The sequence below is a fragment of the Chrysemys picta genome, chromosome 21 (assembly GCF_011386835.1).
Source record: "Chrysemys picta bellii isolate R12L10 chromosome 21, ASM1138683v2, whole genome shotgun sequence".
Classification (NCBI taxonomy): Eukaryota; Metazoa; Chordata; order Testudines; family Emydidae; genus Chrysemys; species Chrysemys picta.
Genome location: NC_088811.1, coordinates 15,992,142 through 16,004,513, shown reverse-complemented (window position 1 = coordinate 16,004,513; position 12,372 = coordinate 15,992,142). Strand labels below are relative to the sequence as shown.

General features: G+C 48.5%; 1 long non-coding RNA gene across 1 annotated transcript; it reads left to right on the top strand.

The window, feature by feature from the left end:
• The first annotated feature begins 5,220 nt into the window (after positions 1–5,220).
• Positions 5,221–12,163, top strand: LOC135976934 (uncharacterized). The gene is made up of 2 exons (XR_010594193.1): positions 5,221–5,810; positions 9,749–12,163. It is a non-coding gene; the product is annotated as an uncharacterized LOC135976934 (long non-coding RNA).
• Positions 12,164–12,372: the final 209 nt, after the last annotated feature.

The window sequence follows — 12,372 nt, the reverse complement described above, 5'->3', positions numbered from 1 at the left end:
CATGCTTTTACACCCTCTTCCATGGCTCCACTAAAAAGAAGCCCATGAAAGAGGCAAACACAAATACAAACTCTCACTACCACACACACCCCTAATATGCAGCTAGTCTAGGAGATGTACAAACATTCCCACGGGGCCCTCCAGCCCCTCTGTGTTCCCTTAGGGCTGCAACACCACAGAACATGTCCCTGTAGCATTCCCCCTCTGGAACACTGCCCCCATCCCCCCAGAGTTTGGTTTCATTCCAACACAGTCCCCAAGAGAAATCAAACAGCAGGAGAGAATTAGCCTAAAGCTCTCCATTTAATCTCCAAAGCGCTCCGGACCATGCAGCCAGTTCATTAATGGCTGACTTTGCAGGAACCCCTTCCCTTCACACAATTCCTAGTCTGTCTGCAGAAATAAAGACTTTTGCTGCCATCTGGACATGGAGGGAGAAGCTGGTGGAAACCATAGTTTGAATCTGAGTTGATCTCTATGGTGATCTGCTTAGTTAGGAGCCGGCTGCTTGGTGGGGCCAGAGTTATAAGGGAACTAGTGGTGGTGTTCTAACTCAACAGCCTAGCATAACATGAGCTGTGTAACAAAAGAACTGGCTCATGGCCTCTTAAAGGTACAGTTCCCCACACTAGTTTTCTGGTCTGTCACTTGATTTGGTGTGATCTTTTTCTAAGAACATAGGATGGCCAGACTGGACTAGACCAGGGACCCATCTAGCCCCATGTCCAGTCTCTGACAGCGGCCAGTGCCAACTGCACTAGAGGAAGGTGCAAGAAACCCTGCAGTTAGACATTCTCCAAATAACCAATTTGCAATGATACAACTTCTATCTGCCATGAAAGCAGATACCCAGACTGGAAAGAACGACGAGTCATAATACTGCTACTTGCGCCAATGTATTTCTTAACAGAGGGGTGAACCATATCGAGCGGCTGTAACCGGGGGTGGGGCCCATCGGTGACTTGACCCAGGAATTAGACACACCAGCCAACAGATCTGCCTGTGAAGTCACATATGAGACTCCTTAGCATGCTCCAGAAGTGAGGCACCCCAGCCCAGAGACCAGGGTGACATCAAAACCCAGCACACCTGTATTCAGCCGGTCACATACAAGACCCAGTGTCCCGTCAATTCTCTCTCCTTCTAACCATTCCCCTTTTGCTCATCTGGCCGCCTCATTCTTCTCAGGTAACTGCTCCTCCACCTGCCTGACCCACTCACCTGCCCTAGTCAAGATGGAGACATCCCTCAGAAGTCAGCTGGTGGGACTACATGTGTCCTGCATCACACACAAACCTGGATGCATCCGGAAAAATATCTTCCCGCGCCTGCCTCCGTGTAATGGCTGGATATTTCTGGTGATCCCAAACAGTGCTTGTCCATACCAGTCTGGATCTTCTCTGAAGGATTCAGCAAACCTTCACCCCAGGTCTAGCACCCAGCCTGGCACCTTTGTCTTGTCTATATGAGCAGTTTCCAGCTGAGAGAAACTTCTCACATCCAGGGCCAGATTAATCCAGCTCTGAGCCCTAGGCAAACATGCACAGATGTTGCTTAGTTAACCCTCTCCTATCCAGGTCAGTCCGTGACTGGCTTCTGCTACATGGACACTGACCTATTAACCCTTTCTTGACCACCTTCCCAAGGAATCCTCTCCTAGCCTGTTCCCCCACGTGGGCACTCACCACAGCTCCAATGCAGTGCCTAGATGATAGCAGCAAAGCTCCGTCTGGGCTGGATTAGGGACTGGTGCTGGAGCTGGCCCCATAGCAACACTGGCCGGCCCACTGCCCACTCACGTTTGGCCCCACCAGCTCTCTGTCATGACAGGGGATGGCAAGGCCAAATCTGAGTGAGTGGCATTGCGACCTGGCACACGGGCTCACAGCAGAACTCAGGCTGTCCCCCGCCCCGACCGGGATAGCTCAGTGGTTTGAGCATTGGCCTGCTAAACCCAGGGTTGTGAGCTCAATCCTTGAGGGGGCCATTTAGGGATTTAGTTGGAGATTGGTCCTGCCTTGAGCAGGGACTAGATAACCTCCTGAGGTCCCTTCCAACCCTGGTATTCTATGACCCCAGGCATGCATCTAGGTTACCTATGCCTTAATCCAGCCCTGCTCACAGCCCATGAGAGTGTCAGTAGGATGCTGTCTCCTTTAGCTCTGCTGTCGACACACCACAAGAGCCCCAGCTGCAGTAATACATGGGTAATGCAGACACCATTCATCCCTGTACCACAGAGGTTGATTGAGTTACATCAGGGATTGTTTCGGCCCAGTAATCCCAGCCACCAGACCATGGCGGCCAGGGGAGATGGGGAGGGAGAGAAGTCTGCAAAATGGGCCCATTGGGTTAGGGCAATCAAAGGTGGTCGGACGTGATGCTGGCCACACCACTCCCTTGTGTGCCGTTGGCTATGAAACTGGCATGCCTTAACCTCATCCACTCCATGAGCCATTGGCTCAAGGCATCTTTGACTTTACCCAGCAGGGGATGCAACAGCTTAGAGAGCTGCCTTGTAGAAAGAAAATCATTAGGAGCAAAAATTCGATATTCCAGAGCTTGGATTCCGCAGACCAAGCTGGCAGGACCCCTCCCTTTGTGTGACTTGTTCCTTTCTAGCTCTGTGCCAGCACCAAGGGCTCGAGCCAGCGGGTTCCATACCCAGTCTCTGTCTGCAGGCACCTCACCTCTCAGGGGAGCTCTGCCCACATCAGACATGAGTTTGACTAATCTCCGCTTGGTATCAAGGCATCGCTGCACTCTGACCCAGGCCATGTGACGCGGGATTAACCATTGGCAGCCCAGTCCCGGTCATGTGGCTGGAGCCAGGGAAACACGTCCAGTTTCTTGCCAGCACTGTGGTGTGCCAGGCTGTTGCCACGCGCGCTGCTCCCTGGAGCTAGGACGGAGGGAGTCACTCTCTACAGAGGATTTCTACCCCGGACATCTTCTCTTCCTGGGTGTTCCCACTGGTCCTGCTGGCTCTCTACGAGAACTTTAGCCCACCTGTTTCCCAGCTGTGATTAGCCCTTCCAGAGGTCACTTTCCACTCCTCCCTGCGTTCTTGCTCCAAGGGAGACGCAAGCTTGAAAAACAGGAGGAAGCTGCTGAGACAAGACGAACAGCAGACAGGAGCCTTCAAGCCGCTGCTTCCACTGCTCGTTTCACAGGCCATGCGGAGTGGCAGCTGTGACGCTGCAAAGCGCCCATCGGCTCGCCCCTGGGAACGCAGCCCTGGGTGCTGTGGCCGATTCCCCTCTACCTCTGATCAGACAAGATCCCGGGATCACACGTTGCCTGGGCAGCTTCAGCTTTGAAGAATGGCCGCGAGGCAGCCTGATCCCAGTTCTGCTCACTCCTGGCGCAGGACGTGGGGCAGGGGAGTGGGGAGGCCTCATGCGTCACAACCACACACACATACGCCGCTGGTTCTTTGACTTCAGTAGAGCCACACTGACTTACAACAGCTGCGGGTCTGGCCCACAGTGCTTTATGCGTGATATTATCTGTGCATGTGGAATACCACAATGGGCTAAGAACGTAGTTCACCCCTAGGTACCAGATACCCAAGGAAACCCATTGTATTATTCTCTTAAGCAAACTAAGCAGTCATGGGATAAAAGAGAAGATCCTCTGAAGGATCAGTAACTGGTTAAAAGACAGGAAACAGAGGGTAGGAATAAATGGTCAGTTTTCAGGATGGAGAGAGATAAATAGTGGTGTCCCCCAGGGATCTGTACTGGGACCAGTCCTATTCAACATATTCATAAGTGCTCTGGAAAAAGGGGTAAACCGTGAGGTGGCAAAATTTGCAGATGATACAAAAATTACTCAAAGGAGTTAAGTCCAAGGCAGACTGTGAAGAGTTACAAAGGGATCTCACAAAACTGGGTGACTGAGCAATCAAATGGCAGATGAAACTGAATGTTGATAAATGCAAAATAATGCACATTGGAAAACATAATCCCAACTATCCATACAAAATGATGGGGTCTAAACTAGCTATTACCATTCAAGAAAAAGATCTTGGAGTCATTGTGGATAGTTCTCTGAAAACATCCACTCAATGTGCAGCGGCAGTCAAAAAAGCTAACAATGTTCGGAACCATTAGGAAAGGGATAGATAATAAGACAGTAAATATCATAATACCACTATATAAATCCATGGTACTCCCACACCTTGAATACTGTGTGCAGTTCTGGTCACCCAACAGCTTCTATACAAAGAGAGATTCGAAAGACTGGGACTGTTTAGCTTGGAAAAGAGAAGACTAAGAGGGGATATGACAGAGGTCTATAAAATCATGACAGATATGGAGAAATTAAGTGTTATTTACCCCGTCTCATATCACAAGAATCAGGGGTCACCCAGTGAAATTAACAGGCAGCAGATTTAAAACAAACATAAGGAAGTACTTTTTCACACAACGCACAGTCACCCAGTGGAATTCATTGCCAGAGGATGTTATGAAGGCCAAACGTATAACTAGGTGCAAAAAAGAACTAGATAAGCTCATGCAGGATAGGTCCATCAATGGCTATTAGCCAAGATGGTCATAGACGCAACCCGGTGCTCTGAGTATCTGCCTGCTAGATGCTGGGACTGGACAACAGGGGATGGATCACTCAATAATTGCCTTGTTCTGCTTACTCCCTCTGAAGCATCTGGCTCCGGCCACTGTTGGAAGACGGGATACTGAGTTAGATGGACCATTGGTCTGACCCCGCATGGCCATTCTTAAGTTCTCTCAGAGGATCTCCGCTAGACAATAAATTCTCAGCCTGCCTGATTCCCTATTCCTAGCATCACCAGCAGAAAGAGCACTTTCCTACTAGCAGCCTCTTGGGTGCACAGCCTAGCAGTAGCTGAAAGCAGGATACAGGCACATGGCTGTGATTCCTTACAGGACTGGAGTTCATCACAGTGAGTCACTGCACCCATTAACCTTTTGTTCAACGTCAACCTGTAGGAGCCTATGTATTCCAAGACAGCCCGGCCCGTGCCTCCTTTGCATGTTGGTTTTCAAAGAGCCAACATGCAAAGCCCTTGACTCTGGGCAAATTAGGATTCCTCCCCACACCTCTCCCCCCCCCCTTCTTTGCATTATCTGCAGAAGGAAAGTGTCAATCCAATCAGAACGTAAACTGACAATGCAGACGGGCCCTCGGTGTGCAGCAGAGCGGAGAAACGTACTTGGACTGGCCACTGCTGATAAAGGGTTTAGAGCCGGTGCCAAAAGTGATAGAGGCTCAGAGAAAAATACCAGGAGGCTGGAGAACTGGAGCCGGCCCAGTTCAAACCCCCTCATGTTGGAGAGTTAAACAAATCCAATAATAATAATTATAGACCGAGAATAAACGGCCACAGCAAAATCCTATCATGTTCCTGTCAGATTCCCAATGAACTCGAACGGTGCCAGTAGCAGCAAGAATTTTCTGACAGGCCAGATGCAATCTCCCTGCTGCAGATAGGACAGCCCAGCAACACCCACCCTATGTGCCCCTTGGCAATCTGTTTGGAAAATGCTTGTGGCAAGCCGTGCCAGCACTGAACCCTGCTCTGTGTATCTGTGCAGTCCCTGCGTGCTGCCAACTCTCTGCCCAGTTCCACCTTCTGCATCAGACCTACAGGAACCAGGACGTGCCCAGCAAGAGAAATGTTGATTGAAAGCGGATTCAGGATTCATGCTGGAGAGACAAGGCTGCAATGCAGATGGCAGGGTGCAACCGGGGGCGCTCCTGCACTCACACAGAGACCATGTTTCACCTCAGAGGTGGCTGCATTTCAGTGGTGGGTGAAGCAACACGTATGTATCTATAGTCTGTTTGCCAGGTTTTAAAAGTGCTCTGAGATCCCAGGTCAGCCATTCCCTTTCCCTGCATTCATCCCACCCAGTTTACAGGAGCCTGTAGTGAGGAGAATGGCCTCCCTCCGAAGCTGACATGGAGGGTCCACGCTCCATGGTGGGCGGGGCCAAGCCAACCCCACCCCTCTATGGTGGGCGGAGCCAAGCCAGCCCCACCCCCTGTGCCGGAAGCAGAGGGGAGAGACATGAAGTATAAGAAGCAGGTCCTTCCGCTCAGCTGGGCCAGGGTCAGCGAAGGAGGCACACATCTTTAGCTCGCTGCAGAACTCCAGACTAGACCCCAAGCCATGCAGCACCCTGCCCCCAGAGGGCGGGGAAGAGTTGCTGGGACTGCCGCCCACCACTTACCCCGAGGAGACAGAGACTCTGCAGGCTATGGAGCCAGACCAATGGACTGGGGTAGGAAGTAGCCCAGGGGAATCAGACCTTGGTCAGGTTGTGCTGTCTTAGTACGAGTCAGCGTGTTTCGGGAGGATCCCCTCCACTGTTAGGGCCCTGGGCTGGGACACAGTAGAGTAGGGTGGGCCCGGGTCCCCCGACCTCCCTGCCGTCAACCCCAACCCTGGGGTGGCTGCCTACTTCCCCTAGGCCAAAAGGCCTGTGCCTTGTTTGTGGCTTGCCCCAGCCAGAAAACTGCAAGCCCCTAGACTGTGATTACTGTCTGCTCTAGCCAGGTGGCTCGGGCTAGAGACTGCTAATTCACTTTTGTTTGTTGCCTGATGCAGCACCTTAGAATGGCCTCCCTCTGAGTCTGACATGGAGGGTCCACTACAGAGCCCAAGGTTAGAGACAAAGTCCCACTCAGTATCAAAATGTGGTTACCTCCAGGCACATTCTGCTCCAGCCAGCCATTCATCCCCTGCTGCCAGAACTCCAGTTCCTGACACCTATGGCCTCTCACAGCATCCAGAATGAAAACCAGCCAACCAGAAACAATGTAGGGGGGAGGCACTACCAGGAGCAGAGTCACAAGTGGTTGGAGAACTTTGCGGTGTGACTGAGGACAGGTGCCAATCGGAGGGATTGTTAGTAATAAGGGGTCTTATTTGCTGATGGAAGTATTAGTGACATGGAGGGCCAATCAGTGGTGGCTAATTTGGGTCTTGGGTTCCCCTTCTCAAGCCAGCTGCAGATACTGGCAAGTGTTCGATCTGAGAGCTGTTCACCTCTTTCCCAGAGAAGGAGAAGATCCCGCAGTGGAGAAGGCGAGGAAGTTGTATTGACTATGATAGTAACTGAAAAGCAGAGGCAGTGGCAGCCACATTGTCACCATCAATACCTAATTGCTGTTCAGAAAGCCTCCGGAATGCTGGGTGCCCAGTCAATGGGGAGGGGGGAGAGTGAAAGTTAATATAGCGAAGAATCAATAGAGAGAGCATTCCCAGTGTCAAGTACAATTAACGGCGCTGAACAACGGGAAACTGCAGAGAATTAGCCTCCGGGCTGATGCTGCTTGAAAGCTAAAAGCCGGTAGACATAGAAGCGAGGGAGAGTTTGCTAGCTTCCCTTCTGTTCACAAAGAACAACTGGAGTCAGCACAGCCTGCAAATATTTTCTGAAGTGTCCTTCGTTAAATGGGGACTCAGACTATCCAAGCCTTGGGCCAGATCCAGACACCCAGCTCTGGCCCCTTTTTGCCACCGGAGCTGTTCCTGATAAACACCTTTTAATCCTGAGTATCTCAGCACATTTTATGTTATTTCCCCAGAGATCCATCCCCTGCGGTCAGGACTCCAGTTCCGGACGCTTGCGGCCTGGCCTCTCTGTGCATCCGGGTCGTGTTCTCCAGCCTAAAAGGGTGAAAACTGGGCAATCGATTTGGCAGGTGCCAAGCCAGAATAGCCAGCTCTTGCCACTCAATGCCCGACCCCTAGTAAAAGGGGCATTCCTGGGTGCAGTGGGAGAGACCACAATGGGGCCTGATCTTTGTTACATCTTCCTTGTGTTAGAGAGGATGACGGTCCAGTGGTTAGGGCGCTAGTCCAGCTTTGGGAAACCCAGGCTCAATTCCCTGCTCTGCCACAGACAAATCATTTAACCGCTCCGTGCCTCAGTTTCCCAGCTGTCAAATGGCGGTGATAGCCCCCTCCTACCTCCTGCACGTGCTGTGAGGATAAATCCATTGATGACTGAGATGCTGAGACACTGGCGTGATGGGGGCCAGTAGCGCTGTCAGTAGATGGTACTAGTTATTAAAGCCGGGTGGGGGCAGAGTCACTGGAAAATGCCAATTTGTCAGAACCAAAACTTTCAATGGGAATGATCCAGTTTCAATAAACCTTCCCAGTGAAAGTGTTCTCAGGTCCAGGATGGAATTGCCAGTCAGAGATACCACCCAATAGCCTGGTGGGTAGGATCCTCTGTCTGATTCAGACCAGGGACTTGAACCAGCATCTCACATGGACACCTTAACCACCAGGCTCCTGGATATTCCGGGGTGGTGCTGGAGGTTCTCTCCCTCAGCGTTTTCACCAACACTTTTAAAAGGTTTCCGTTTCATGGGGAAAAAATTGAAATCCTGCAAATTTTCCAGGGACGTGAAAAACATTTCCTGCCCTGCTCTGTTAATTGGATGTCTGCCCTGGTATTCTTTCTGCCACCCCGTATGGCACCCGCTAACATAAATGACAAGGGTTTCCAATGCAGCGTTTCAGTTTGGTCGTGGTGGTGACAGTGTTAACTGGATTCAGAAACAGGCTTTTTATGCTCACTGTCGATAAACAGGACAGCAATTATGTTCCGTTCCTCTGTCGGCTGCAAATCTTTAGAAAACAAATACAATAGAAGTTCACTGAGTAACAGTGACATGCAAGTCTAGTCTATCACTTCTCTCCAGCCTGATTCTTCTTAACGCTGATTCTTTTTTATCTCCTACAATTGTAGCCCATAGGGCTAGCTTAGCCTTTATTATATCCAGTTGTAATGCAAGGAACCTACAGGCCTGTATCCTGTAAGACATTAGCTTAAGCAAGTTAGCATAAGTATAGTTAAGTATAGTAGGCCTGCAACCATGGATGGATTTAGGGGCAGGCAACACAGGTGACCACCTGGGGTACCAGACTTGAGGTGTGTCAGGCTCAGGTTGGCTATTTTTGTTGTTAGCGACAAAATAGAACATTTGAAGTAAAATGTGTCCGGTATTCCATATGTGGATTCATTTTTCCACTAACCTCCTAGAACGTTCTGGACCTTTGTAGAATTCCATGGAACCTTCCAGACTTCCTGAGAACCACGTTTTCCTTGAACCTTCTAGAATGTTGTCAGCCATGCCCTCGCGGGTATATAAGGGGTGGGGCACCACCAGCCAGTCAGCGAGAGATAAGAATGAAGTGAGAGCCCAGCTGTGATATTGTGAACCTTGTTTTATTGTGCTCTTGTGAAAGTGTACTTGTGTTTTAAGACTTGAAGAGTGTAAGTAGCGACTAATAAAGGACATATTTAATGAGATGCCAGAGATATCTATTGAAGTCCTATCTACGCCACATTATAAAAGAAATACTGTTACATCTTTTGCCATGCTTAACACGTAACGTTTGATGACTTCCTAAGGGCAGGTCTACACTAACCCCCCAATTCGAACTAAGGTACGCAACTTCAGCTACGTGAATAACGTAGCTGAAGTTTGAAGTACCTTAGTTCGAACTTACCTCAGTCCAGACTCCCCCGTCGACTTCGCGTACTCCTCTCGCCGAGCTGGAGTACCGCAGTCGATGGCGAGCACGTCCGGGTTCGACTTATCTCGTCCAGACAAGACTCAATAAGTCAAACCCAGAAGTTCGATTTGCTTGCCGCCGAACTACCGGGTAAGTGTAGACCTACCCTAAGACTGCAGAACATAGACTTTTGCTCTCCCTCATACTGTCTGTTTTCCCCCGTAGAAAATAAAAGATGCTCCCGAAGAAGCCCACAGGAGTTTAGTATAGGAATGCGAAAAGCTCAATTGCAATCTAGTTTGCAGCAAGGGGAAAATTTGATGGGAAAAATATCTGAAACAGCACAACATAGACCATAATTTTAGGCAGTAGTGATTGTCCCAGTGCAGAAGAAATTGAGGAGTGAAGCATAAATGATGGCAGTCCTATTCCTAAGGAATTAGCAGATTTACCTGAAGATAAGGAATGGAAATGTGAGGAAAGTGATCAGGAATCGTCCAGTTTTCCTGGCAGTGTAAAGGAGAGATGATAAAGAAAAATCTGGCTCTCATGAAAAGGAGAGAAATTATAAAGAAGAATCAACCTCACATGACTACAGAAACAGCAGTGAGAAAAATGCATGCTACAGATCGATACATCAGATTCTGCTTTATGGCCAGTGGTCCTAAACTCTGCTGATATTGATCATACCATTTTGAACAGACCAGGAAAAAATCGAGGATACGTTTCCATTACATGAGCAGAAGTGACATTTCTCAACGTCGCACTGCGAAAGAGTGCTCGAGAATGGTGAGAAACTGAATTGGCATTGGCTAGTTTACTCAAAATCAACTGACAAAGTGTTCTGGTTTTGCTGCAAAATATTTTACAAGAGTGCCAAGTCATTGCATGCACTTTCCGGGTACAATTACTGGCACATATTAGCTAATGCTCTGAAGCAACATGAAAAGTCATCCAGCCATTTTGCAGTCTACTCCAACTGTATGGAGGTCAGGTCCAGACTCAAGCTGAATAAATGCATAGATGCAGAAAACCAGTGCATTATTAATGTAGAAACCCAGCGTTGGAAGAACGTGCTCGAGCGTCTGATCTCAATTACCCTCTTCCTTGAAAAGAATAATTTGGCTTTCCAGGGCTCGCTGGATAAGTTGTTCACTGAACATAACGGTAATTTCCTCGGTTTGGTAGAGCTCCTTGGGAAATGCGACTATGTCATGCGTGAGCACTTACGTCGAGTAGTTCATAAAGAAGCTATGGACCATTACTGCAGCAAAACAATTCAACACGAATTGATTGCCTTTATGGCAAGGAAGGTGCTTGATAACGTATTGCTGTGGCTTGGCAAAACGAAGTACTACGCCGTAATAATGGACTGCACTCCCGACATTAGTCACAGTGAAAAGATGTCATTTACAGTAAGATTTGTTGATTACAAGGATGGCTGTATCCAAGTAAAGGAACATTGTATCTGTTTCCGGTCTCTGGACGACTCTACTAGAAAAGGCCTGACAGAACTATTTATGAACGTTACCACGTCCTGATGGAACTGGCGCAATGGAATAAAGCCGAGGCTGGAATCTGACATGAGGTGCAAAGTCTGGCAAACCAGATCACTGACTTCCAATTTCCGGTCTCCATTATGGTTTGGCACGATATCCTGTAACATTGGAAGTAAAGTATTACAAACTCAGTTGATGGACATCGTGACCGTTGCTACTTTGATGAGAAGCTGCCTTGATATCGTTGGGCCCTAAACAGGTTTGAAGATGCCATCACTGCTGCCAAAGAAATGGAGGAAAACTTAGAAGTTGAGCTTGTCTTCAAGGAAACTCGTATTCATTGGAAGAAGAGACAGGTAACAAGGACAGAGATGAGGTGATGGGAAGCTCGGAATAAAAATTCAAGAGGGAGGTTTTTGCTCAAGTGTCCATTGAAGAAAGGTTTGGACAAATGAAGCACTACAAAAAGACCTGGGTTTTTTTATATGACCTAAGTAAGCAGCCAGTGGACAGGAAAACACTCCTGAACAATTGTATTGACCTTTACCAGACGCTGACACATGGGGAATGTTCAGACATAAATGATAAAAACCTCTATGTCGAATTGGATAACATCCATCACATTTTGCAACCTGGGAAGCACTCTCCACTTCAAATTCTCCACTTCATTCACGATGCAAAGCTGAAAAACACTTTTCATAATTGTGTGGATAGCTTTGAGAATTCTACTCACACTGCCGGTCACAGTCACGAGTGGTGAGCTCAGCTCTTCGAAGCTCGGGCTCATTAAAACATATCTCGGATCGACAATGGCTGATGAGGGATTGACATTGCTTGCAATTTTATCACTTGAAAATACCATTGGCCAGTCTCTGGATCTCTCAGACGCTGTGCTTCAGTTCGCGAGGGCAAAGGCGAGAAAAGCGACCTTTTGAACTAAAGGACGAGGGTTATCATTCTAAGGCAGTCACCTACTGTAACACGATTTAAATAATGGCCCACCCAATGTTGGTGTACTCTGCAATTTCTTGATATTAGTAAGTTTCAGTTATTCTTAAAATTAAAAAGTTTCTAGAGGCTTAGAGGAAGTGCATTTTTTTATTTGTTTATATAGGGCATGAATAAATACAGATTTACAGATCCTAGCGTGCAAATTGATCTTCTTATATGACCAGGATAAATCATGCATCGAAGTCATAAAATGGGCTACAAATCCAATAAAGCATAAGGTATTCAAAAGTTTAACAAATAGAGGGGGGGGCGCCAAAGACACTCCACACCTGGGGTGCCATTTGGTCTAAGGCCAGCCCTGCCTGCGACCTTTGGCATAGACAAATGGCCTAACGGTTC